The following is a 23,593-nucleotide window of genomic DNA, read 5'->3' as shown; positions in this document are numbered from 1 at the left end:
TCTCTCAACAAAGTTGAAGACTGGTCCAGATGGTAGTGATACATCTTAAAGTCAGCCGGAATACACAGCACAGGAGAAGAGAAGAGCACAAGACGAGGCTGGTCTTGCCTCCAGGACGAAGAGCCACGCCTTATGCTCCTCTCTTCAACTGTGTTTTGCCTTTCGGCTGGCTTTAAGATGAATGGAGAAATTGTGCTTCGATGTCTCCCTGATATCTATTCGCTCTCTCCAGATGAAGGTTTTTCCTTTAGAGGGATATTCATAGCATAGGTTTAATGAAGTCCCTCCAATCTTGTGATGAACTCCATTCTTGAGAGCTGACGTTTCCACAGCATTAAAGCCTTTTTATGTGGGAACGGTGCGTGCAATGTCGGCCACTTGCTTGAACGCGTGAGCGGCATGCCTTCTGTCTTCAAAACGCGAGTGTGTCCGCTGCATATATGCAACACAGCGAAGGGGAAACAGCAAGAAGCACCAGATATAGGTCCCTCAATGCCAGCGCCACTTTGTCTCGATACGTGGCCGTGTCTGACGCTCTGGGCATTTCAAGAAAGCAGCCATACCTATTGCTTATTCAAGCTAAGAGTAGACGCCTCTGTGAACTGGCTCGACGTGCTGGCCATTTTGACTTTAGCCTTGTTGAAGGCGCACGCATTGGCTTTTATCTACTACTTTTAACGACGGCCAGCCAATTCGTTCTGTTGTCCACGGCCTAACTTCGCTGTGATTTTCTTACCATCTCCCTCTTTAACTTCCTTGAAAGCAGTGCACAATAAATTACTCCTCTGAAAATGTTCATGCCTTTGATAATAAACTTTTAACAACTAATTATTTTCAGCTTCAGCTACACTACAGAGAGTTGTTTGATAATGGTATTGAATTATGAATCGAATTTTATGCTTTTTTTGCTTTAATGCATATGCTGTAACGAGAAATGCTGTATAGAGGGTCTTCGCCTCTGCACCGGAAATATTTTTGTGGTTCTGAACAAATTTTCAGTAATTTCATCCAGTCCTCTCCATTATCACCAGCGTTGTTGCAATTTTTTTCTTCTGTAGTCATCTCTGGAATTTTTATACCATCTGTGGTACTGTCTTAACGTCATGCCAAAATTATTTTAATGCTGCAAAAGTCAATATTTTGGCGCAAATCTTTGTGATGTTTGCGCATTCACGCTCAGATTCTCCAGCAGGCAGCTTTTTCGCCTTAATTGTCGCGTCAAATGCGACCACATTCTTTCCGATTGATAACTGCCACGCGCAACTGCTTCCACATTTTTTTTTTCAAATTTCTGTACTTCGTTTTGGTTACATAAAACGAATGTTCATTGCCAGCTCTAAATTAAGCGCAGCCAAGAACTGCAGGCATTGTGCTCTACGAGCGCCGAGCACGCTTTTGGCTACGCCGCTGCCGACTTATTCAGCTCTTTGAGGGCGCGAGAGAGCAAAATAGTTTTTTTGAAATCCCTTTTTGTTGTCTTCCTGTCTGCCGGACTGCCGTCACCACTACGTGACACTTGTTGCAGGTGATAAATGACGCCTTCATCACCCTCAGTTCCCACGAGTCGCCGAAGCAGCTCGAGCCGTCCTGAAGAAGCGGATTCCAGGGGAGCCACAGAATTCGTCCCAACAGAAGACTCACTGCGGAACAGGCGTCGTCTCCAAGGGCGCTCAACTGAAAACGAACCACTTTCAGACCGCATGCGCGTACAGAAGGACTCCTCAGCACCGATGTCAACCTTGGCTAAGACAACAAGCTTCGTTATTTTTCACCAAACCTGAGTGCCACCAACACTGAACGGTTCACCGGGCGAGAATTTGGAGCTTTTCGCCGTATTCAACAGTTCCGATGACCAGAAGAAAGTGAGACGGGTTTACTGCACACTGGAAGGCTCAGCCAGGATCTCGTACAAACACCACAAAGCTTCACTGGGAATCGATCAAACGGGAGTTTGACTTTGGCGAATATAGACTGGAAGGGAAGAGCGCACGCATCACACACAGACAATTACGCACGAACGCTGGAAGTCGCCTCGGCACGCCTATAGTGTACCGCACAAAAACCAGGGACAACATGTGGCATGCGATCTTCAGTATTGTCAAACAAAAAATAGCTACGCCTTCCGCTACCTTCTTCCAACCAGCTTCAAGTTGCGACCCTCGCGGAAGTTTTTCGTGAAGATGGCCTTGGCTCCCCGCAATTCACGCCTCCAAAAGAAGCTAAACCTATGACCTATGCCTCTGCGTTACGCAGCCTTCGGCCTTGATGAGACTCTAAACTGCTCTTAGTCATAAAGCAGATGTTCTAGAATGCCGCCCCCTAGCTCTCGCTCGCCCATTTTACGAGCGACTTTCAACCCTTGGGAAATACAACACCTGGAGGACTTCCGGAAAACGACCGCTCAGCTTTCATTGTGGTGAGCCCTGCCACAATCTTCGTCACTGCCGGAACCGACGTACCGATCTCCATGGTACTACCATCGACGCATCACGATCACACTCCGGCCAACGCTTGGAAGAGTTCGATGACTACCTGCGTCGTGAGGAGTGTGTGCCAAACCACATTTCCCGCTCTCCATCGACGTCAGCCTCGCTCTTCGAGTCGCCAAGCAGTAGCTACCCAACGGCAGTGCCAGGAAGGTCCACTAGCCTCCGGAGGGGAAACTAAAGATAGGAACTTATAGAGGTGAGGTTGCTTTTCGATGAACCGGCGAAGGCTCTCCAGCGACCACAACATCTTAGCTCCCCCTGCTCTCTATGATGACGCTGCGCACGAGGACCAGCTCGATGAAAACAGGACCGAACTTCAAACTGACGCCGTCACCCAGAAGAATGAGAACACACTGCACCATTGGAAATCAGAGCAACAGGAAAAACCGAGACCTAACTCCAAGGGCAATCTGCAATACCAGGACACGAAGCACTGATCTTGAAGTGTCAAACAACGGCCGAAAATCTACTGCCCTAGTTTACACTGCAACAGATTATTTCGTGATGAGTGGTGCATTTCCTATGCAGCTCAATAGGTAACGACAAGTTGGGATGGCGCACATATAAGCACTGCTGGAGGCCGCCTAGTTTTACCGAAAGGGCAATGTACCGCACGAGTAAAGCTGAGCTGGCATACTTACCTTGAAACCTTCACAGTCCTCCAGCAATGCTCCTGAGCACCCAGATCGTAGGCACAGAAATCTTCACTGAGCATCCAGCAGGAATCGACCTTCAATCCGCGGCCATCACGGTTTCGACGGAGGGAGGTTTACCTTCGAAGAATACACCGGCTCATCACAACGCCTTGAGTGTACCCGATGAAGTGAGCGTTCCAAAAGTGTTCACCGCCTGGGCGGGTGCCAGGATTGCCATGAACATCGAGGGCCTCATCGGGGGAACCACGCAGTTTCTCTTTGATCGAGGAATGGGCAACGCTAGAGGGATAACCCGCCTCCGAAATGCACACGCTCATCATCATCATCATCACAGCCTGGCTACGCCGACTGCAGGGCGAAGGCCTCTCCCATGCCTCTCACATTATTACTGTTTTTTGCCAGCTTCGCCCAACGTATTCCAGCAAATTTCTTAACCTAACTTTCTGCCGCCCCCTGCTACGCTTGACTTCTCTTGGAATCCATTTAATCACCCTTATCGGTTGTCTTGCCTTCGCATTACATGCCTTGCCCTAGCCTACTTCTTGCCCTTGATTTCGACTAGGTTGTCACTAACCCGCGTGTGCTTTCTCAGCCACTCTGCCCGCTTCCGGTCTCTTACTGTTTCATCTATCCTTTTTCTTTCTATAGCTCGCTGCGTAGTCCTTAATATAAGCTGAACGCTTTTTATTAGCCTCCACATTTCTGCCTGGTAGGTGAGTACCCGTAAGATAGAGCTGTTTTACACTTTTATATTAAGGGATATTAATAAACTGCTATTTAGAATATGAGAGAACCTGCCATATGCGCTCCACCTTATTCTTATCCTTCTAGTTATTTCCCTCTCATGACCGGACCAACTTTCAATACCTACCCTAAGTAGATGTATTCATTTAACATTTCCAGCACCTCGCTACCAACTGTCGATTGCTGTTCCCTTGCTGGACTATTGAACATTAGTTTTGTTTTCTGCATGTTAATTTTTAAACGCACCGTTCTGCTCTGCCTGTCTAAGTCATTGATCATGATTTGCAGCTCATCTCCTTAAGAATTCAACAAGGGAATGTCATTAGCGAATCGCAGATTATTAGGTATTCTCCATTAACTCTTATCCATAACTGTTCCCATTTAAGGCCTCGGAATACCTCTTGCAAACAGGTGGTGAATAGCATTGGCGAGATCGTGTCTCCCTTCCTGACGCCCTTCCATACGCGAATCTTATTTTTGACATTATGAGGGACGATGGTAGCCGTGCAGTTACTAGAGATATCATCCAGTAATTTCAAATAAGGCTCTTCTATACACTCTGATTCCGCAATGCCTGCATGACTGCTGAGGTTTCCATTGACTTAAACGCTTTTTCGTAATCAATGAAGGCTATATATAGGGGTTGGCTATATTGTGCGCATTTCTCCATCACATTACTGATAGTGCAGGAGTCTGACCTCACCATTGTCTATAAATCCGGACATGAGCATGAAGACGCCGACCCTCTCGTGCGCCTGTCGAACTCGCTACACCCGACACGCACGATGACCTAAGTTTCCTTGGGGCGATCCATTCTTCTGATTTGTCAAATCAGCAGCGCGCCGGTCTAGTGTTACGTCCCTCATTGATTATCTGGAAGGTCAGTCGGCCACCGTTCCTAAATGTTTTTCTCAACACCTGTCGTCGTTTTCCATGCAACGAGGCGTGCTCTATAAGAAGAACCCTGGTTCCAGTTTTCGAGCGTACCTCCTCGTCGTGCCGACAACACTTCAAGAGGAAAGACTTTCTGCGTGGCACGACGAACCAACCTCTGGCCGTTTGGCATACTCTCGCACGCTTTCCAGAATACGCCAGCTGTTCTACTGGCCCAAACTTGCCACCTTTGTTAGACACTATGTGCAGAGCTGTCGGCAATGTCAGCGCCGTAAGGCCCCGGCCGCCAAGCCTCCGGGGTTGCTCCAACCTATTGCACCACCACGTTCCCCTTTCGATCAGGTCGGCATAAACCTTTTCGGTCCGGTACATCATCATTGCCACAGACTACCTCACTCGATACGCCGAGGCCAAAGCGTTACCTCGTGGCACAGCGTCCGAAGTTGCGGATTTCATCATGAATCAGACCGTCCTTCGGCACGGCGCCCCGACCTAAGTCATTACCGACCGAGGGACCGCCTTTATTTCCCAGCTGATGGCCAAATTTTATCAGCTAAGCGGTAAGACCCGACCGTAAAACTACTTCTTACTACCCGCAAGAAAATGGGCTGACAGAGCGGCTTAATAAGACCATGGCGGACATGCTGGCGATGTACGTTGATGCGCAACACAGAACTTGGGACATGATCATACCATACGTGACATTCGCCTATAACACAGCAGTTCAAGACACGACCCGTTTCACACCGTTCCGCCTCCTCTATGACAGGGGAGTTCAGACGATGCTCGACGCAATGCTCCCTTGCGCAACTGATGACCAGCTTTCTGCTGACGCTGAGAAGTTTGCCCACGAAGCCGATCAGGCTCGTCAGCTAGCACGTGTTCACATCACACAGCCACAAGATAGACTAACGCCGATACAACCTCCGGCACACACAAGTCTTCTACAATCCCGGCGACCAGGTTTGGGTATGAATACCTGTTCGACGACGAGGCTTGCCCGAAAAAACTCATTTGCCGCTATTTCGGTCCTTATAAAGTCTTGAGGAGCGCCAGCGACGTTAATTATGAGCTACTATCGGACGCGTCACTTACACAGCAGAGAAGCCGTCGACTACCCCGTCCAGAGATCATCCATGTTCAACGCACGAAGCCGTATTTTGCACAGTGACCCCCAGATACTACGAGCTTTTCTTGCATGCTTGAGTGTGCTTGCGTGTGCTTGTGTGTGCTTGTGTTCGCGCGCTCACCTGCGTGCGTATTTCTAAGAGGGGAGGAATGCCAGGTGGCGCTGAAGCAAAAAAACGTTAACGCTGCTGGCGCGGGTTGAAGGACGTTGAAGTTCGCCGTTTTCTCCCACCGAAAGACGTGCTGCCGAGCCTTCTCTTTCCGGGTTCCTGTCTTGTCACCAACACCGTGACAATATTCTCTACTGTGCAATATCCTTTACGAAAGCCTGGTTGATCATTTGGTTGATTGAAGTCTAACGTTGCCCTAACTCTATTAGCGTTGCCTCCGTAGATATTTCGTACGACGCGGACAATAGAGAGTTGTAGAATATCGTTACCGTATTTACGTTACCGTTTACCGTGTTACCGGACGCCGGATTTTCTGGTTAGCGCGGCGCACGCTAGAAGACGTTTTAGCGTACCGTCTGTTCCGTAACAAGTTACCGTAGGGCTAAAACGAGTGATGTGGATGGCAGATGCCCAGCTTTTAATTATAAAGAAACGAATGCATTGCAATCATTTCTATGAAGTGAAATACTACACTTTAATAATCTTTTTCTCTGCATATAAAGACGTACCGACTGCACTTCAGCTAACAGCCGACTTAGCGGCTTTTCAAAAGTGCACGCGTGAAGCTAGAACCATTTGCCTGCCCTGGCCAGTTGACAATTTCACTACGTAACCTCAGTAAGCTTGCATACAAAGCGCACGTTGCGTTGCGAGCGCTGTAAAAAGAACACAACTACGACACCTGTTCGCCGTGCCGAAACGTCGCTTATGTGTTTGGATGTGAACGCTGTGGCGCCATCTAGTGGCAGTAGTTAAAGCGCGCCAACACCGGGCCGGAAAAACTTTTTTATTTTCTTTAATTACTGATGAATATAGCAAGAGAATTGCCAGTCTTTTTTTCGAGAAAAAAAATCATGAAAATATAGGAAAATGTTAAATCGGGCGCGGAACTGAAGAGCTGCAGTGTAGTCGTTGCTATTTGGATATGTACACGACATATAGTCAGTCTTAACTGCTCAAAAATCGGCAAGTAATCTCAACAACATGGCCTAGTTGTTACTCAAACCTCAACGTATGAGAGAGTCTGCAAATTAAAAGCGAATGCCTTCATTTATAGCGAGAAATGGCGCCGAAGAACGCGGCGGCGGTGCTGTATTTGGTCCGAAGCGGCCATGCAGGGCGCCGCCATGTTTGTTTACAAGCGAACGGTAACTCTCCGCAACGCTATAAGGGATTCCGTAAAGTGTTTGCGGACCGGTAAGTGGCGGCGCATGCGCAGACGTCGCTTGCCGGGCCCGGTAAACGGTAACGTAAACACGGTAACGATATGCTCTAACTCTCTATTAACCTGATGGGTCTGTAAACTTTAAAATCCTTGGCGTCTCGTTTCCTATGAATCGAGATAATATTAGCGTTATTTCAAGTTTCTGGTATGCCAGAGGTGACAACGCATTTCGTGTACAGGGTGGACAGTTTTTCCAGCAAGGCCTTCCCTCCGTCCTTCAACAGATCTGCTGTTACCTGATCCTGGCCAGCTGCTTTCCCCCTTTGCACTACTCCTAAGGCTTTCTTTACTTCCTATTTCGTTACTGACGGGATGACCCACTGCTGTGCGCTACTCTCCATCTCATTAACATTCTTATTACATTGTCTACTGTGCATATTTGTATAGAAGTCTTCGGTTACTTCAAATATCTTATCCATATTGGTCATGGCATTGCTATCCTTGTCTCTTAACGCATACATATGATTTCACTTACGCCTTGTTTCCTCTTCATTGCTTTTAGGCTACCTCCGTGCTTCAAAACATGCTCGATTCTCTCCATATTAAACTTCCTTATTTCGGCTACCTTTCGCTTATTGATCAACTTTGATAGCTCTTCTGGTTCTATTCCGTCTGCAGGGTTAGACGCACTTAAGTTGAGGTGCTGGTCACAAATTTTGGCGAAAAGTACCGACATCTCAACAGATGTGCGACGATTGCTTTCTGAGACGAACTATCTGAAGTACGAGAGGCCTTCACCAACTCCGACCAACCCGCACACGATTCATCTAACCAAGGAAACCCATCCACCTTCGACATCACCGAGCTCTACCCCAAAACAGAAAATATCAAATAGGCAAGTCTTCAAAATTACATCGAGCGCTTCTCGTCGTCAAAACTCCGACTAGCACCGATTGGCAAAGAGTGCACTGTAACCGAGGAACGTGCTCTACCACTCCGCCAAGCCCCCACCCTGTATCACAGCAAGAACGCCAAGCAATCCGAAACAAAGTTGAATGAATACTTCGCAACGACGTCATCCTGTCGTTACAGAGCTCTTTGGCAGCACAGGTTGTGCTAGGGAGAAAGAAGGACAGCAATTAATGGTTCTGGATCAATTGACGCCACGCTGACAACATAAAGAAGAAGGACGGCTACACCCTTCTTTATATCGATCACACACTGGACCGACTCTGCAACATGAGCACTTCTCTTCGATGGAAATAAAGAGCGGCTACTGGCAAATGGAAGTCGATGATAGAGGCCGATAGTAGACCGCATTTATCATTCCGTATGGGTTCCTCGAGTCCAAGGTGGTGCGATTTGGATTGTGTTCTGTGCCAGGGACTTTCCAGTGGGTAGTTGATTCAGTAATGGCAGGTTTGAAGTTGGAGAATTATCTAGTATACATATATGGCGTCGTTTGCTTCGGCTTAAACTTTTATGAGCACCTGAAAAGGCTCCGAACAGTGCCAGAAACCGTCAGATTGACCAGCCTTGCCTTAAAAGCAGAGAAGTTCCAATTTGCCAACGAGGAGCTGCTGTTACTCGGACACATCGTTATCAAGGACGAAACACGCCCATACCTACATGCTGTCGCACAGTTTCCGCCGTCGGGTGACAACAAAGTAGCTCGGAGATTCCTTGGGCTGTGCGCGCATTACCGAACAATTTCTCAAGAACTTGTCGTGCATCGCAGAACCTGCGACCCAACTCACAAATCGAGAAGTGCCATTTAATTGAGAAGCGCCGCAATTGGAAGCCTTCAAGGAACTTCAGCGTCCTGTCAGTCTCCACCGGTCCTCGCGCACTTCGATGAAAACGCCGAGACCCAAATTCATACCGATGCCAGTAGCATGCGCCTAGGCGCATCCTCGTTTATAAAAGCGGCGTACTGGAGAAAGTAATCGCGTACGCTAGTCGTTCCCTGCCAAAGGCCGGGCAAACTAGAAGGAGTGGAGCGCGAGCATCTGGGCTACGTCGAAATCCCGCCCCTACCTGTTCGGTACACCATTGAGAGTTGTCAGCAGCCAGAAACAACGCTGTCAGACTGTCACATATAATAGGGATTCTGAAATAAAAGTGTGGAGGAAAGGGATTTGAAGAAGACGAAGAGGATGGCGATAAGAATGACCTAGATTAACAGAAGACTAAATAAGATGGAGAAGTATTCAGTGAGGTGGGAAGAGATGATTGTTGGAGAAGAGTAGAAGGAGAGGACGACGACAAGGATTACGAGGACTAACGGCAAGGCTATAAAAGTGCGAGGGAGAGCGAGCCGCTTTGGACCAGTAGCAGATATTAAACTTATTTTTCGAATATGGTGGAGTGCTAGACGAACTCTGGCATGTGTCGGCCCGGTATTGCACTGACTTCGGGAAAGGCCCGAGGCTTATGGCCCCAATTAGCGCACGGCGTCTTTTCTTTCTAACTTCCCTCTCATAGCATGTAACTCTTCTACATTCAGCACGCGCCAGCGAGCGCGGCTCGGCTTGAGCCAGTAGGCAGACCCGTTCACTTTCCTTCCTTTCTCTCTTCCTGTCAGCAACAGCAGCAGCAGCAGCAGCAGCAGCAGCCATGGTGGGGGGGGGGGGGGGGAGAACAGAGAATCGGAGGCTCCGGCGGGTCAGGGACGCTCGGCTGGAAGAGAGCGACGTCGCCTACTGCTCCGGTGAGGTCGCGTTCTACGGCTTCGCATCGTGGACTTGCTGCCGTTCCTGAGCCCGTTCCGGGGAGTTGACTGAGAACGCTACTACCTGCTACGGCAAGGGGTGTCTGCAGCGCTGTTGCCACCCATCCGGGTTGTGCCCCCTACGCCAACACCGGCATCACCTCCACGGGCGCTTGGACTGGGAGCGTGTACGACGCAGCCAACGAGGCCGCTAGCGACGCCACCCTTAGCTCGTCGAACGCCATCTCGACGCCGGCTACTGGACCCATGCAACATCGCATCCGCACCGAACCAACCGTGAGCACTAACGCCGACCGCTAACAGTAGAACGCTAGTAGTAGACACTAGTAGCAGTGTTCCCAGGTCGTGTATATTGATATTCTTTGTGTTTTGTGTTAGTTTTGTTTGTTAGCGTTTGTGTCACGTAGGGTGTATTAAATGTGCGTCTGTGTGGGTACACCAGTCGCCTAGTCCACTCTTCGGTCCGACTGTTCTCCGAGCTACAGGGAGATCTGTGACACATACGCAAGGCTGAATACTTTCCAGAAGGCTGAGTCTCTGTTTGGACGCCAATTTGACACCGCGGATTTAGGAAAAACCTTTTTCGTCGCTATTTCGGCCCGTGAGGGGTTCGTCGTCGACTGAGTCAATTGGACTATAATGTCCCTCTTGAGCATCCCAGCATCCCAGCGACGCCACGCACGACCAGAAGTTGTCCATATTGTTGCGGGAAAGAATATAATTACAGTTATTTACAAAAACGAATAAACAGCTACGGGCGGGACTCAGAACACAGCCAGAGATGAGTTCTCGTCTTCTTCCTCGTCCACTCGTTCACTCGCTCAATGTCGTCGTCGTCGTCTAGCCGCTGCAATATCATCCGTCTAAGCCGTACTATGCGCGTTAAATGGCACTGTATTTCCACTCTCAGTGTTTATTTTGCACTGTAAATGTTTATTTTTTTATTTTCATCTTCGTGTTAAAGCATAAATTCGATGCTTTTTTGAGAGGCAGTAATATGGTAAACTTTTGAGCTGTTTATTCGTTCGCGCTCAAAGCCGCCAGGAAGCCGCTTTATCATTGTTTTCGACGCGAGATGCGACGAGTCTTATCTCGATTGATCGCAGCCAGGCGCTACTGCCTCCACATTTTTCCAGATTGTTGTAGTTGTTTTTGGTTCCTTACCTCTAAAGTTCATTGCGGGCTTTATATTGAGCGCAGCCAAGTAGTGCAAGCATTCTCTTCTGCGACCGCCTAGGACGCTTTTTGCTATCGCTCCCGCGGAGTCATTTATTTCCTTGTGGGAGCAATTAATCCTATAAATAGCTTCCTTCGGCAGCTCTTTGCATTGTCTTCTTGACTGCCCGACTTCAGTCACAACAACGTGGCAATATAAGTAGCAGCAAATGACATTCTCGTAGGTAAATTATTATCCTTATTTTAGTCCCTACTTTATAATCATTTTCGTTATTGATCACTCATACCACTCTCCGCTTATTTATGAGCTTCGATAGTTGTGCCAGTTTTGCATTTTCTTAGATGTGATCTTTTGTCTCTGCCTATTCTAATAAATTTCTTTTTTTTTTTTGGCTGAGATATCTGTTATCCTGACTATGCACCCCTAATACCTAGTAGTCGAAATGCACATTTGATGATTCTAAAGCAGGCTGCCGTTTAGTGCCTGCCCGCAGTGTCATCTTCCTTGTTGGAAACTATCTCCTCATAAGAGAGGTTCGACCACTGCTGCATATATCGTGCTGCTTATTCTTCTGCTACTAACTCAAATGTACCCTCTTCTTTCTTGCTATATTGCAGATGCAATATAGCGGCGGTGCAGCCAAGCTGAATAAAATGGGGCAAGAACATTCGAGAGAATTAGGAGACAGCAGCGATAACAATATTCAACAATCCAGAAAATGTCGCGCAGAGTCAATCATTGCAAAGCAATGTGACCGCCTCTGTGTGGCAAACAATAATGCCGCCAGCCTTGAACAAAGAAAGGTATAAAACAAGATTCCAAACTTTCGGAGCATCACCAGTTTATCCTCTTCTTTTCGCCCATATATCACGGAATCCTGCCAATGCTCTTTCATGGGTATGTGTAATGTCAATTAGGAAAGAACTTACGTTTTGAGCGAAATATCGGCGTTACCCTTGAAAACGAAAAGAAAGGCGTGGAAGCGCTCATGCTGCCTCTTCCGTACGCTGCTTTGTTTCCGCTAATGTCTGTAAGACATGCAAATTGGGCGCTGTAAATGCAACACTAGCCTCTATTAGCACTCAGAATAAGGTTTTGGACCACGACGTGCACCACATCTGGGCACGCCCGGCGTGCCTAGGAAACTGTCAAACGTTCGAGAAAGACTTCGTCTTGAATCCCTCCGTGTCGACGAAGGATGTTTGACTCCTGATGTTCCGGCGCCAAATTTCCCTGAACCGCGACGGCAATTTTTCATGCACTCGCCCGAGTTCGGCGGTTTGTATTCCGTGATTCTGTAGCCTGAGAAGTGTCCGACGGCTTCCGCTTTTTTCAGAGAGACAGTGATTTCGGTCTTATCATCGTCGATAACGCTTGCCACCATCTAAACGTCCGTGGCCATGATTCCGCGGCGTGGACGAGCCAAAAATGAGTAATCGTAGTGCTTTCGTGGCTTTTGTTGAAGTTGGTAAAGACAATGGAGGGGTGAATGACATCGCATGTGAGCTGTTCTTAATCGACGTTCATCGATACCATGTCTGCGATGGTCTTGTAGAAACGCTGCATAACGTCGTGGGTTTGTTAATGCTACTAGGTTTCCTTGCGATGCTTAATCTGCTATATCAAGTGCAGGATGTTTTCGTCAGTCCACCTTAACCTCTGTCATTATGAACCTTTCGGAGGCGCCGTGCCGCAGGACCACATGCCAAAGAAAAGAATCGATGACTTCAGCTGCAGTGTTGTATGCCTGGGCGTTCTCTTCAGCTTATATGAGTCAAAAGTCGAAGGCCAATTTATCTATTTTTCTTCTTCGTTGGATAAATTTCGTTTTTCTTGGTTGGAGGTTCACACGTGCTTACAAATCACGTCGCTAAAGGTTCACGGCGCCAGAGTTTCACGGCGTTCACACTGTCCACAAGTCCTGACGTAACGTGCTACATCATAAGATCGATGCCTCCAGGCAACGAAGCCTCCCAGCGATTGATTCGTCCTGGAAAGCCTCCCGAATTTACCCCAGGAGGATTTTGGGATTACAGGACTGCAGCGGTTCTTGGTAGGAGTGTCGTCCTTGAGATGGACGTTGTTGTGCAAACAGCACTAATCGATGGATGCGTATAGTTGCATTTACTAGCATGCGTTTCTTGCATTCAGTACTATTCCAGGCACTATGCAGAAGCTGAACTCACCTTCGATGTTCAGCCAAAGTCCGACAAGGAGAACTAGAATAGCAGTGCAGTTCGCTGCGGTCATAGCGGTGCTTTCAGTCGACCTGCCCTATAATGAAATTTTGAGCGAGAGAAAAAAAAATAAAAAAAAATGTTGGTTCTAGGGCTGTAAGCTTGGTCGTATGCAAACAAAGTAGCCAAGATTTCACAGTTACACAAGATCTAGCAGAACACAAGGAAATTATATAGTATTGGACGTCAGTTATGCAGCAGTTTTCCAGCATTTAGTTAGCGGAAGCCGAAGTTGTGCTACTGTGAGCAATATGGGGGGCAACAAACTTTTAGCACTTTATTACGGCTTATTTTTGCAGTAAAATTGAGACTTTGGGTATTGTAGAGCAAAAGGAAACTTGCTATAAAACGTAAAATACTATGGTTTGAGACATAATTATGAAGCAATCAGTAAATCTACACCAAAGATTTGTTGCCTCTCATATTGCTTACAGTTGTACACCGCTTTCCACGCTAAGGTTTTATGTGCAATTAAGAACATTCATAGCCTTCATTACGTTTTCTTTTTCAGGAGTGCAGTTCTAAGGATGTTTCCTAGGCAGTTGGATCCTAGGCAAGTGGTTGTACTCCCATAAAAAGCGAAGCACTTGTGGTTGAAAGCTGCAACCACTGTGTCAGAAAGATGGTTTTAAAATACTTGTTCAGCAGCACGATTACTAGCAATGCAGTTCTCCTGTTCGGGCGGGCCTTGCTTGCATGATTTTATTGTAGCCTTCAATAGAATATTGCCGATGTCTTCCTCCACCACACGGCCTTGCGTTCTTTTTTGGGTTCTCGATAAATACGTACCGGTGACACATTACGTTACGAAGCTGCAATTCCATGTCGTAGTTATGGAGACCTTGAATGTTTACTCTTGATTTTGATAAATTTCTTGTCAGAGAAGTTTCCGCTAACCTAGGTGGTCAAAATTTTTCCGGAGCCCTCCACTGCGGCACCTCTTTCTTACTTTCTTCTTTCACTCCCTCTTTTATCATTTCCCTTACGGCGCGGTTCAGGTGTCCGCCGACAAGTGAGACAGATCCTGTGCCATTTCGTTTCCTCCCCCCCCAAAAAAAATTATTATTGAACCACTGCATTTTGTCTGTGGGGCTGCTCTTAGTCTGCATTTCCAACAGGGCTGGAAAACCTCAACGCCTATGCGTGGTGCGCATCTCGTATGCGTGCAATCACGACGGTCAACGAAACCAAAACTTGAACGTGATATTACCTTTTAAATATTCACAATACAGGAATTGGTGTGAGTTTTGGGTTCCTAACCGCCTAAAATTCCTCGTATTCCGCTCTATTTGTTAGAATTTTTTGTAAACAATTAAGGGAATTTTCTATTATCAAAACGTAACAAACTCAAAATGAATATTAATAATAATTGATTTTTTGGGAAAGGAAATGGCGCGGTATCTTTCTCATATATCGGTGGACACTTGAACCACGCCGAAAGGGAAAGGATTAAGGAGAGAGTGAAAGAAGAAAGGAAGAAAGAGATGCAGTAGTGGAGGGCTCCGGAATAATTTCGACCATCTGGGGATCTTCAACGTGCACTGACATCGCACAGCACACGCGCGCCTTAGCGTTTTGCGTCCATAAAAACGAACACGCCGCGGTCTGGTTCGAACCCGGGAACTCCGGATCAGTAACCGAGTGCCCTAACTTCTGAGCCACCGCGGCGGGTCAAGAAAATGAATAAAATAAATAATAAATAATTGGTTTTTGTGGAAAGGAAATGGCGCAGTATCTGTCTCATATATCGCTGGACACCTGTACCGCGCCGTAAGGGAAGGAATAAAGGAGGGAGTGAAAGAAGAAAGGAAGAATGAGGTGCCGTAGTGGAGGGCTCCGGAATAATTTCGACCACCTGGGGATCTTTAACGTGCACTGACATCGCACAGCACACGGGCGCCTTAGCGTTTTTCCTCCATAAAAACGCAGCCGCCGCGGTCGGGTTCGAACCCGGGAACTCCGGATCAGTTCCCGGGTTCGAAAATTGGTTTTTAAGGAAAGAAAATGGAGCAGTAACTGTCTCGCGTACCTCGGTGAATACCCGAACCGCGCCGTAAGGCCAGGGATAAAGGTGGGAGTGAAAGAAGAATGGAAGAAAGAGGTGCCGTAGTGGAGGGCTCAGGAATATTTTTGGTCACCTGTTGATCTTTACCGTGCACTGGATTCACACAGCACTCGGGCGTCTTTTTTTGCGTTTCGCCTCCAGCGACAAGCAGCCGTCGCAGTTTTTTTCGAACCCAGGCACTCTAGCTCAGTAGACAGATGCCTTAACTACTGAGCCACCACGGCAGGTCCGGAATAATTTCTATCACCTGGGGATATTTAACGTGCACTGACATCGCACAGCACACGGGCGCCTTAGCGTTTCGCCTCCATCGAAACGCGGCCGCCGCAGTTTTTTCCGAACGCGGGCACACCGGCTCAGTAGACAGATGCCTTAACTACTGAGCCACCGCGGCTGGTACAAATTGAAAGTTAAACGTCACACTTTGGCTGGAGCCAATACTTCGATATTGTTTGTAACTAAGAGCGAAAGTACCGTGACCAGTTATACAGGGAAAACTAAACTCATAAGAAAATTCAATGGCTAAGTTGGCGCATGCGGGCAACTACTGTACTATTAAATTTGTAAAATAACGATAGAGATGTTTATCTTGCTTGTCAAGTAACCGATGAGCGCATACCAACAGAGTGCTTAATAACGGAATATTTTGTGAAGCCTTATAAGCAGAATTCACAGAAACAACAATAGAAATAGCCAATAGTGATAGAAAGCGAGAACAGCCGGGATTATAATTGTTGCGCAGAGAAAGAGTTCCGTACACCTGCATAGTGTTTAACGGTATCATCAGGGCGTGGAACAAACGGCAATACAGCGGCCTTCGACGAAGCGAGGGGGGCAATCAGGAAAAGATACTCAGATGCGTTAAGTCTGTGTCGCTTTCAGCCTGTTTTAGAGCGAAAGCCCTACTCTACGAACTCTAACCGGTTCCCCGAGTTTTTGTGAAGGCTAACCTTGAGGGCGACATTGCCGAAACTTTGCATAGCAACAGGCCGTACAGAAATAAACATTGTCGCGATTTTATTCAAACCCGTGGCGGCGTGAAGAGTCAGCTTCGCTAGCCAATGGACGAGAGCGCTAGGCTACCGCCGCAGCCGAGCATTTTCGCGCTGTGCATTGCGTGCTTAAAATATGCTACGAAAAAGACACGGATGCAAAGAAGAGACGTGCGCACGAGCGCTGGCTTAGAACTGGCGATGTATTACAAAACAGCCTGCTTTTTTGGCCAGGTTGCGCAACAAAAAAGAAAATATTCAGAAAAAGCAGAAAAAGGGGAAACATGGATAAAAAAAAACTTATTGCCAAAAGCAGCTTTCAGTATTAGCAGAAAAAAACATCATTTATTTGACGGATAAGAGCACTGATGGCTCAATAACACACGAGTCCGTATTTGATAACATGTTGTAGGCCTCAATCTCTTCTGTATGTCTCAATCACTGCTCAAAATCTGGATGACACTTGCTACATGTTTGGCAACCAAAGGCTAGATGGTATTTCACGCCAGTTTTCACATAATTTTTTTTTGCTCACGCAAACGGTCATTTAGGCATCTGCTGGTGTGCCCAATAAAAGTTCCGCCACATTGCAGGGGAGTTTCTTAAATCATTCCTTTATCGCTTCTTCCGTACGTTTTGCAAACTTCTGCCATTAAACTTCACAAAGCGCTGCCGGGTTAGTTGCCACAGCTCAGTAAACGATGAAACAGTCCAGTCAGCAGCTGCCCGCCACGGATAATCTTCGCTTGTTCATGTTGCATAGTATGTTGAAGGCTCGCCCTTCGTGAACGAGATAACTGCTGCCCTGTTACATAACTCTTTGCCATTAAAATGATGTGAAGCTTCACTTAAGTGCTCGTCGAGCATTCGCGCCATCGAAACACCGCAATGGGAAGTATTTAAAGTGACGTTTCGCGTCTAATCGAGAAGGTTTACGGGGCCGGAAAGAAGTGTTTTCCTTCAAATCAAGCATCGCTCGTTTCTGCGAGGCGTTCCTCCTCGGAAGGTCGCTGTTTTCAAGCATAAGTACCAAAATATGAACACCCACTCCGGAGGGCGTAAAATAGCGATAGCGCTATGTTTCGGATAAATTGCGGCAGTTACAAGACAGTCACTTCCAGAGGTGGGAAAGCTCACAAAGTTTCGACCTCATGAGGTCGACCTCAACCTCAAAATGACCTTTTTTAACGTTTAAGCATTTTTTATTTCACACAAAAAGTGGAGACGACGCTTGGAGAAAAGGCTGTTTCAGCACAACTTGACAGCGCTCCATCCCCCCAAAGGCAACAGTAACAGCTCGCATATTTCACGTCACAAGATTACAGAAAATCCTGTCGATTTCTAAAGCTAAATACTGCATACTAGACTAAAGATTTCATTCTTACAAAGGTAGAAGGCAAAGAACAGTAATTGTTTACAGGAAAAAAAGAAATATAAAAAATAAAGATCGGACAAATTTACGTAGACTGTCACCACTTCGCGCATTTTTGCGTGCACTCCCAGACACCCTTAGAGCGTGAGGGCATTTCGGTCTCGGTCACTAAGGAGATGCCCTCTACTCGGCGTGGCAAGCTCACCCGGAGACCAGCTACCAGTTGGAAGTCAGTGATGGCGCCTGTTTAAAATACCAACAGCTTTTTGCAATTTCGCGAGAATGTCCCCCGAAGTGTTTTCACAAATTTATCGCAAGATATACTGAATGGTCGTAATCTGATAGTATTTGTCATCTTGACGCAAGCCTCTCAAGCTCTGAAAAGAAGGCATTCTGTTTTTGCCTAGTTGATTAGCAGGTTGTTTCTTTGCCACCGTTCTCAATTGAAGCGTATTGCAAACGGAGCTTGCTTCGCAAAGCATACATGATCTCGGCCTGCTTCATACACATTACAGTCATCGGCGTAAGTTACAAATTCACATCTGGGGATTGGTTGAGCAATATCAATTACATTGTACAAAAATAGTATGGGGCTTATGATACTGCCTCGTTGAACGCAAATTTTCAGTTTTCGAGGGCTTGATTTATGTTCGTTAATTGCTACAAATTGATTTCGTGAGCTAACGTAAGATTATAGAAGCTGTAGCGAAAGTCCTCGAATACCATATCTTTTCAATTCTGTGAGCAATAAGTCGTGGTTAACGCGGTCGAAAGCTTTGCTGAAGTCTAACTAAATGCCAAGCGTAATTTTTTTTCTTCAAATTTATCTAGTATTATGTCTTTTTTGAATTAGTGAGGCTGTTTCTGTTGAGAGATTTTGTGTGAAACTATGCTGACTATCTGTTATTAAATTATATATGCGAGAGAAACTATCCACTTGGACTTCAATTACCTTTTATAGGCCTTTAGAAAAAATGGCTGTATAGAGATTGGACGATAATCACTCATATTGTACCTATCTCCCCCTTTCTGTGTAACTATCACTTTCGCGACCCTCATGGTCTTGGATAAAACGCCTGTTGACAACGCAGTGTTGAAAATATGGGTTAATACAAAACAATAAGATCCACTACTTAGTCCAAATGGTCTGATTTGGATGCCATCCGCATCTTTACTGCAGATGTTTCTGAGGCTCTGGATAAGCGTTAGTTCTTGTTATTTCTTCTGAGGTAAGAGAGACTGCAAAATAATGTATTTGAATTCATTTGGATGATTTTGGGGGCGTCGTAATCTTTACTGCCGGCTCCTATAACAGTAAAAAAGCTGTTGAAGTCTGCGTGCTCTTTCTCTTTGAGAACTGTATCGCTTAGTGTCAGGCTGTCAATGCGGCTGCACTCGTTTTTCCTGTTTAACGCACTGTTTATCCTTTCCCACAAAATGTTTATCCTTTCCCACACAGGTTTCATCAAATAAACGATAGTAATAGTCATTTTTTGCTTTTTTCTCAACCTAAACCTCAAGTCGTGAGGTGTGGTTGAGGTGAGGTCGCCGACGGCTCGAAATTTTGTGATTAAGGGCTGCAAATCAGACCTCAACCTCACGCGTGAGTTTGAGGTTGAGTGAGGTCGGCAGTCAGTGAGTTTAAAAGATTGAACTCGATACTTTTTGCACTTGCCGCTGCTTACTACGACGAGTGCCGATTCCCAAGCGGGGTTGGAGAGCACCACAGCAGTGTTCATACAATGACGTTTGGTGTTGGGTTTCTCCTATTTCGACAACCGTATGCCGCAGTCCGCTCTTAGCTTTGGGTACTGCGCCGTAATGTCCGTTCAGCCCGAGCTGACAGGAGGACGCACCCCTCTGGTCTTCCCGGAAGGAGTGTTACTGTCACAGCACGCCACGCTCCCTCCCCTTTGGCCCGCTGGCATAGCAGCCCTAGCTGCCTGCCGGCCGGCTCAAAACTCCTGGGACAGCGCAAAGCACACAATTCATCTTGATTCGCGGTAGCTTTATCTGATGCCACAAACAAGTTCCGTTCAACAAGCACGCAATAAATTCATCGCAGCGCGGATGGCCCAAAGCAAGACTGCTTCATGTTCATGCTCGCTGCCGGCGCTGTCGTCACGGCTGTTGAATTGCAATCGAGTGAAGGGGATCCTCCTGTACATTATGAGCTGACTTAGAAACTGGACCGGTCGTCACAGGCGAGACAACAGGATTCAGGCGGTTCCTATCAAGGACAGCTGCTGGTCTGGTGAAAAAAGCACGAAGTCAGAAATGCCTGTATAACACCGTTGAAGCTTATGATCGGAGCCTTCCTCTTTCGAAGATCACACTTCTTTATATTCCCGTTTCGTAATGCGAGCAGATGCAAATATAATATTACTTTTATATCCCTCCGAATAACCTCTCTTTGGTCTCCTGTTCCTTCTTCCTTCTCGGAAAGGAACATATTATGCCGAAACACCACATCACAAAGTAAACGTATACACCTCCTTCACGCCGCGACGTCACGAAGATGCGGTGGCGCAGATGTCAGTAACGACTTTCACACGGAAGGCAAAACAGGTTCCATCTGCCGTTGCCTTCCGTAGCAACCGGCGGGACTGCGCGACTGCATCGTGCCTGTGCACTGCCGAAGTAGCATGTATTGACAATCTGCATCACTGTGAGATTCGCATAATAGGGTACAAGTGGATATAATTGAGTCTCGATAAGTTCCGCGCATCTAAATGCCGCAATAGGCAATGGGCCGCGGCAGTAAAAGGAGATGTCTTAGTCTCGATCGCGCTATCACGCAGCGGATGCTGCAAAGGTTTCCTAGCGGAAAAGATGTTACGCTCAAGCGCCCATACATTACCACAACACACTTATAGCTGCGCAAGAAAAAAAACGCAGATTTAATTGCGCGAGTAATTGTCTTTCGAAGCCGTTATGATGTCCGAGGGGCGCCGGCTGGCTCTCTTGCGACAAAGGAACACGTTTTATTTTGTTGATAGCTTGATATGTTTTAACATGTACGGAAGTCATGGGAATATGTACAGGCGCCTTCATGGCATTTAATATTTGCTTGGGACTATACTTACCGTCACATACATAATTTATTCGCACATATTTTGCACGGATCGTTGGTATGATCAGAACAGCGTACTTTAACGTGTGCGAAGAGCCATGCAAGCACGTCTAGCTAGAAACGTAGCACTTGAAGTAGCACGGTGCATTTCGCTAGCTGGTTGCTATTCATAATGCAGACATGATTCGCAGCATAATTAAAACGCACACAGAAGAGACTGCAGCACAGTCCTGTCTTGTTTTTTCCGTGTCTTCTGTGTGCGTTTTATTTATGCTGCGAATCTTGTCGGCATTATGACGTAGTACTCGACACCTTCAAAACAAATTATGACACGTCATGCAATGAAAAATGGCATGACATTGTTACCTGAAAAGGTGCGTGGTCGTGAAGCTTGTGCGCCAGGAAGCCGCGGGCGGACATTTACTGGGTTGCAGTGCGCTTTTGTGTTTGCTTTTCAATTGCACGACAGTGGAGGACAAAGATACATAAAGCACCCGTAAGTAGATGCAAACCAGCCTACCTATGGCGTGTAGTTTGCAGGGGAGTGGCATATTTTTATCCCTGAGCTGCTGCGTCTTTCGAGCGCCTGCGTTGCTCGGCAACGGATTCATTAAACGGTAAACTAACGGAAACTTTCGGGACGAAAACTGTAGCGAGATAATGGGGATGAAGCTGATTAAGTGCAGCGTTGTAGCTGGTAACTCAATACGCGGCTGGTGTGTCAACAGACGGCGAACGCACGCTTGCTCGTCCGAGATGATACCAGCGCTCCTCCTCACTACTGCCTCGAAATAAGATCACGCCAGCTTGTACAGAGTGCAACAGAGGGGCGATTGTATTCAATTTTTAGGATAGAAACGGCAGCAATGCTACATGTTTACCGCAAATCACTTATGCAATACACTCTGATGAACTGTTTCTCGGAGCACGCCGTACGTAGCCAACGCCAACCCTCGACATCGAGCGAAATTCCTAAGCTCAATGCATCAACCACTCTTGTGATTCTAAGAAATTACAAAGGCTTCTACAAGTTTGAACGCTGGCGCTCACGACTCCCCTGCGCCGCCGCTCCATTGCCTCTTGGCTACCGCGAGCCCGTTGGCGACTAGAGCGCGACCTTGTTTGTTTGCAAGCATGCAGAAGGTCCATACCAGCATAGCGGTGTTATAGCGGTAAAAAAATGCATAACTTTAATGAATGTATGATGATGTGGTAGCTGGTTCTTTTTCCTTCTTTTCTAAATGAAGACGTGTGAATAGAACTCATTACGTGCGGGCGCTGTGCTGCTGACTAGCTGTTTCAAACCTTCTATTATGACGTTTAGTGGGGGCACACTGTTGTTCGCTTATGTATTTAGTGTGCGATGTGTTCTTAAGTTTGTAATCATTCTCTTTATTTTTGTTTTTTTCTCGTATAGGATCAGTTAAATTGGCGGCCTGCCTTGCAGACGTCAAGGCATTACCCACACCCTTATCTTTCCTTTAACTATTTTTCACAGACACGATCACATTAAATGGCTTCGCAGAATGCTCGCGCGGTGCGCGCGGGTAAATAGCGTCGAGGATGCCGGCGTACATTGATTAGGTCAGTTTTAAAGGGAAACAAATGATTGACTCAAAGCTGCTTGTCCCAAACTGGTTGACGAAATTGTACTCAGAATTCTGTTCAGGCGTATAAGTATTCAGGCGGTGAACTTTTTTTTAGTCCGGGGGAGGGGGGATCGAATGCAGATTTCCCTGGGGCGAAATTTCACTCTGTTTACCATTATAGGTTATTACTTGATTCAAATCATGTACCGAGTTTTTTTGCGATAAGGACATTCATTTCTCTGCACACTTTGCCTGGTCACATTGAATTTTCGAAAAGCTCTCGATGTAATTGTTAGTCTTGGTGGTCTTGAGGTCGTTATTAAGTTTGTTTCTGAGGTTCTTGAATTCTTTAGATATGGTCGTGTCACGGCTCTTTACAAAGGCATAGCACATGTTATTTGTCATCTGAAAGGTTTGCTGGTGTTTCTCTCTTAGTCTTGTGCGGCGTGTTGCGATACGTCCGAGAGAATGTTTGTAAGCTGGAGTGCAAGAATTCTTCGGGTCGTCCTGTCCACAATGCAGATTTTTTTTTATTGTACTGATCTGTCAGCAAGGCCGTTAGCGCTTGGATGGTACTTTGCACTCACAATATGTCGACCACCAAAACTTTTGAAGAAGCGCTTCAATTCTTCTGAAACGAACTGTGGTCCGTTGTCGGTCACGATGTTCTCTGGTACGCCAAAACAAGAGAATAGATCTAAGAAACTAGATAGTATGATACGCCGTAGTTTTCTGCATAACATAGACTTCCGATCATTTTTAGTGAGCGTCCACAGCGACAAGAAACATGTTGTTCTTCGTGGGCCCAGCGAAGTGCAAGTAAACTCTCCGCCACGGTTAAGTGAGCCATGACCTGGGTTGAAGCGGAGCTGGTGCCGGTTCGTTGCTCTGCTGCTGACACTGTTGACATTTCTTTACGTGTTGCTCCAACTTGATGTCAATGCCCGGCCACCGGACGTAGCTCTTCGCGAGTTTTCTGCTTCTCAAGATACTCGGGTCACCCTGATGCAACTCTTCAAATAAGAAATCCCCATGTTTTGTAGGCGTGACTACTCATGCCGTGCATCAAACAACCGTGATGAACTGTAAGCTCCAAGTGCTTTTCAAAGAA

General features: G+C 46.7%; 1 long non-coding RNA gene across 1 annotated transcript in view; it reads right to left on the bottom strand.

The window, feature by feature from the left end:
- The window catches only part of LOC144112355 (uncharacterized), a 47,200-nt gene that overhangs the window by 12,633 nt on the left and 10,974 nt on the right, over positions 1-23,593 (bottom strand). Inside the window, exon 2 of the long non-coding RNA XR_013310232.1 lies at positions 13,341-13,428. This is a non-coding gene — a long non-coding RNA (uncharacterized LOC144112355). The remainder of the gene's footprint in view (positions 1-13,340; positions 13,429-23,593) is intronic.

Source organism: Amblyomma americanum, unplaced genomic scaffold (assembly GCF_052857255.1).
Source record: "Amblyomma americanum isolate KBUSLIRL-KWMA unplaced genomic scaffold, ASM5285725v1 scaffold_70, whole genome shotgun sequence".
NCBI lineage: Eukaryota > Metazoa > Arthropoda > Arachnida > Ixodida > Ixodidae > Amblyomma > Amblyomma americanum.
The sequence above is the reverse complement of the archived record's forward strand: the minus strand, read 5'-3'. Positions and strand labels throughout refer to the sequence as shown.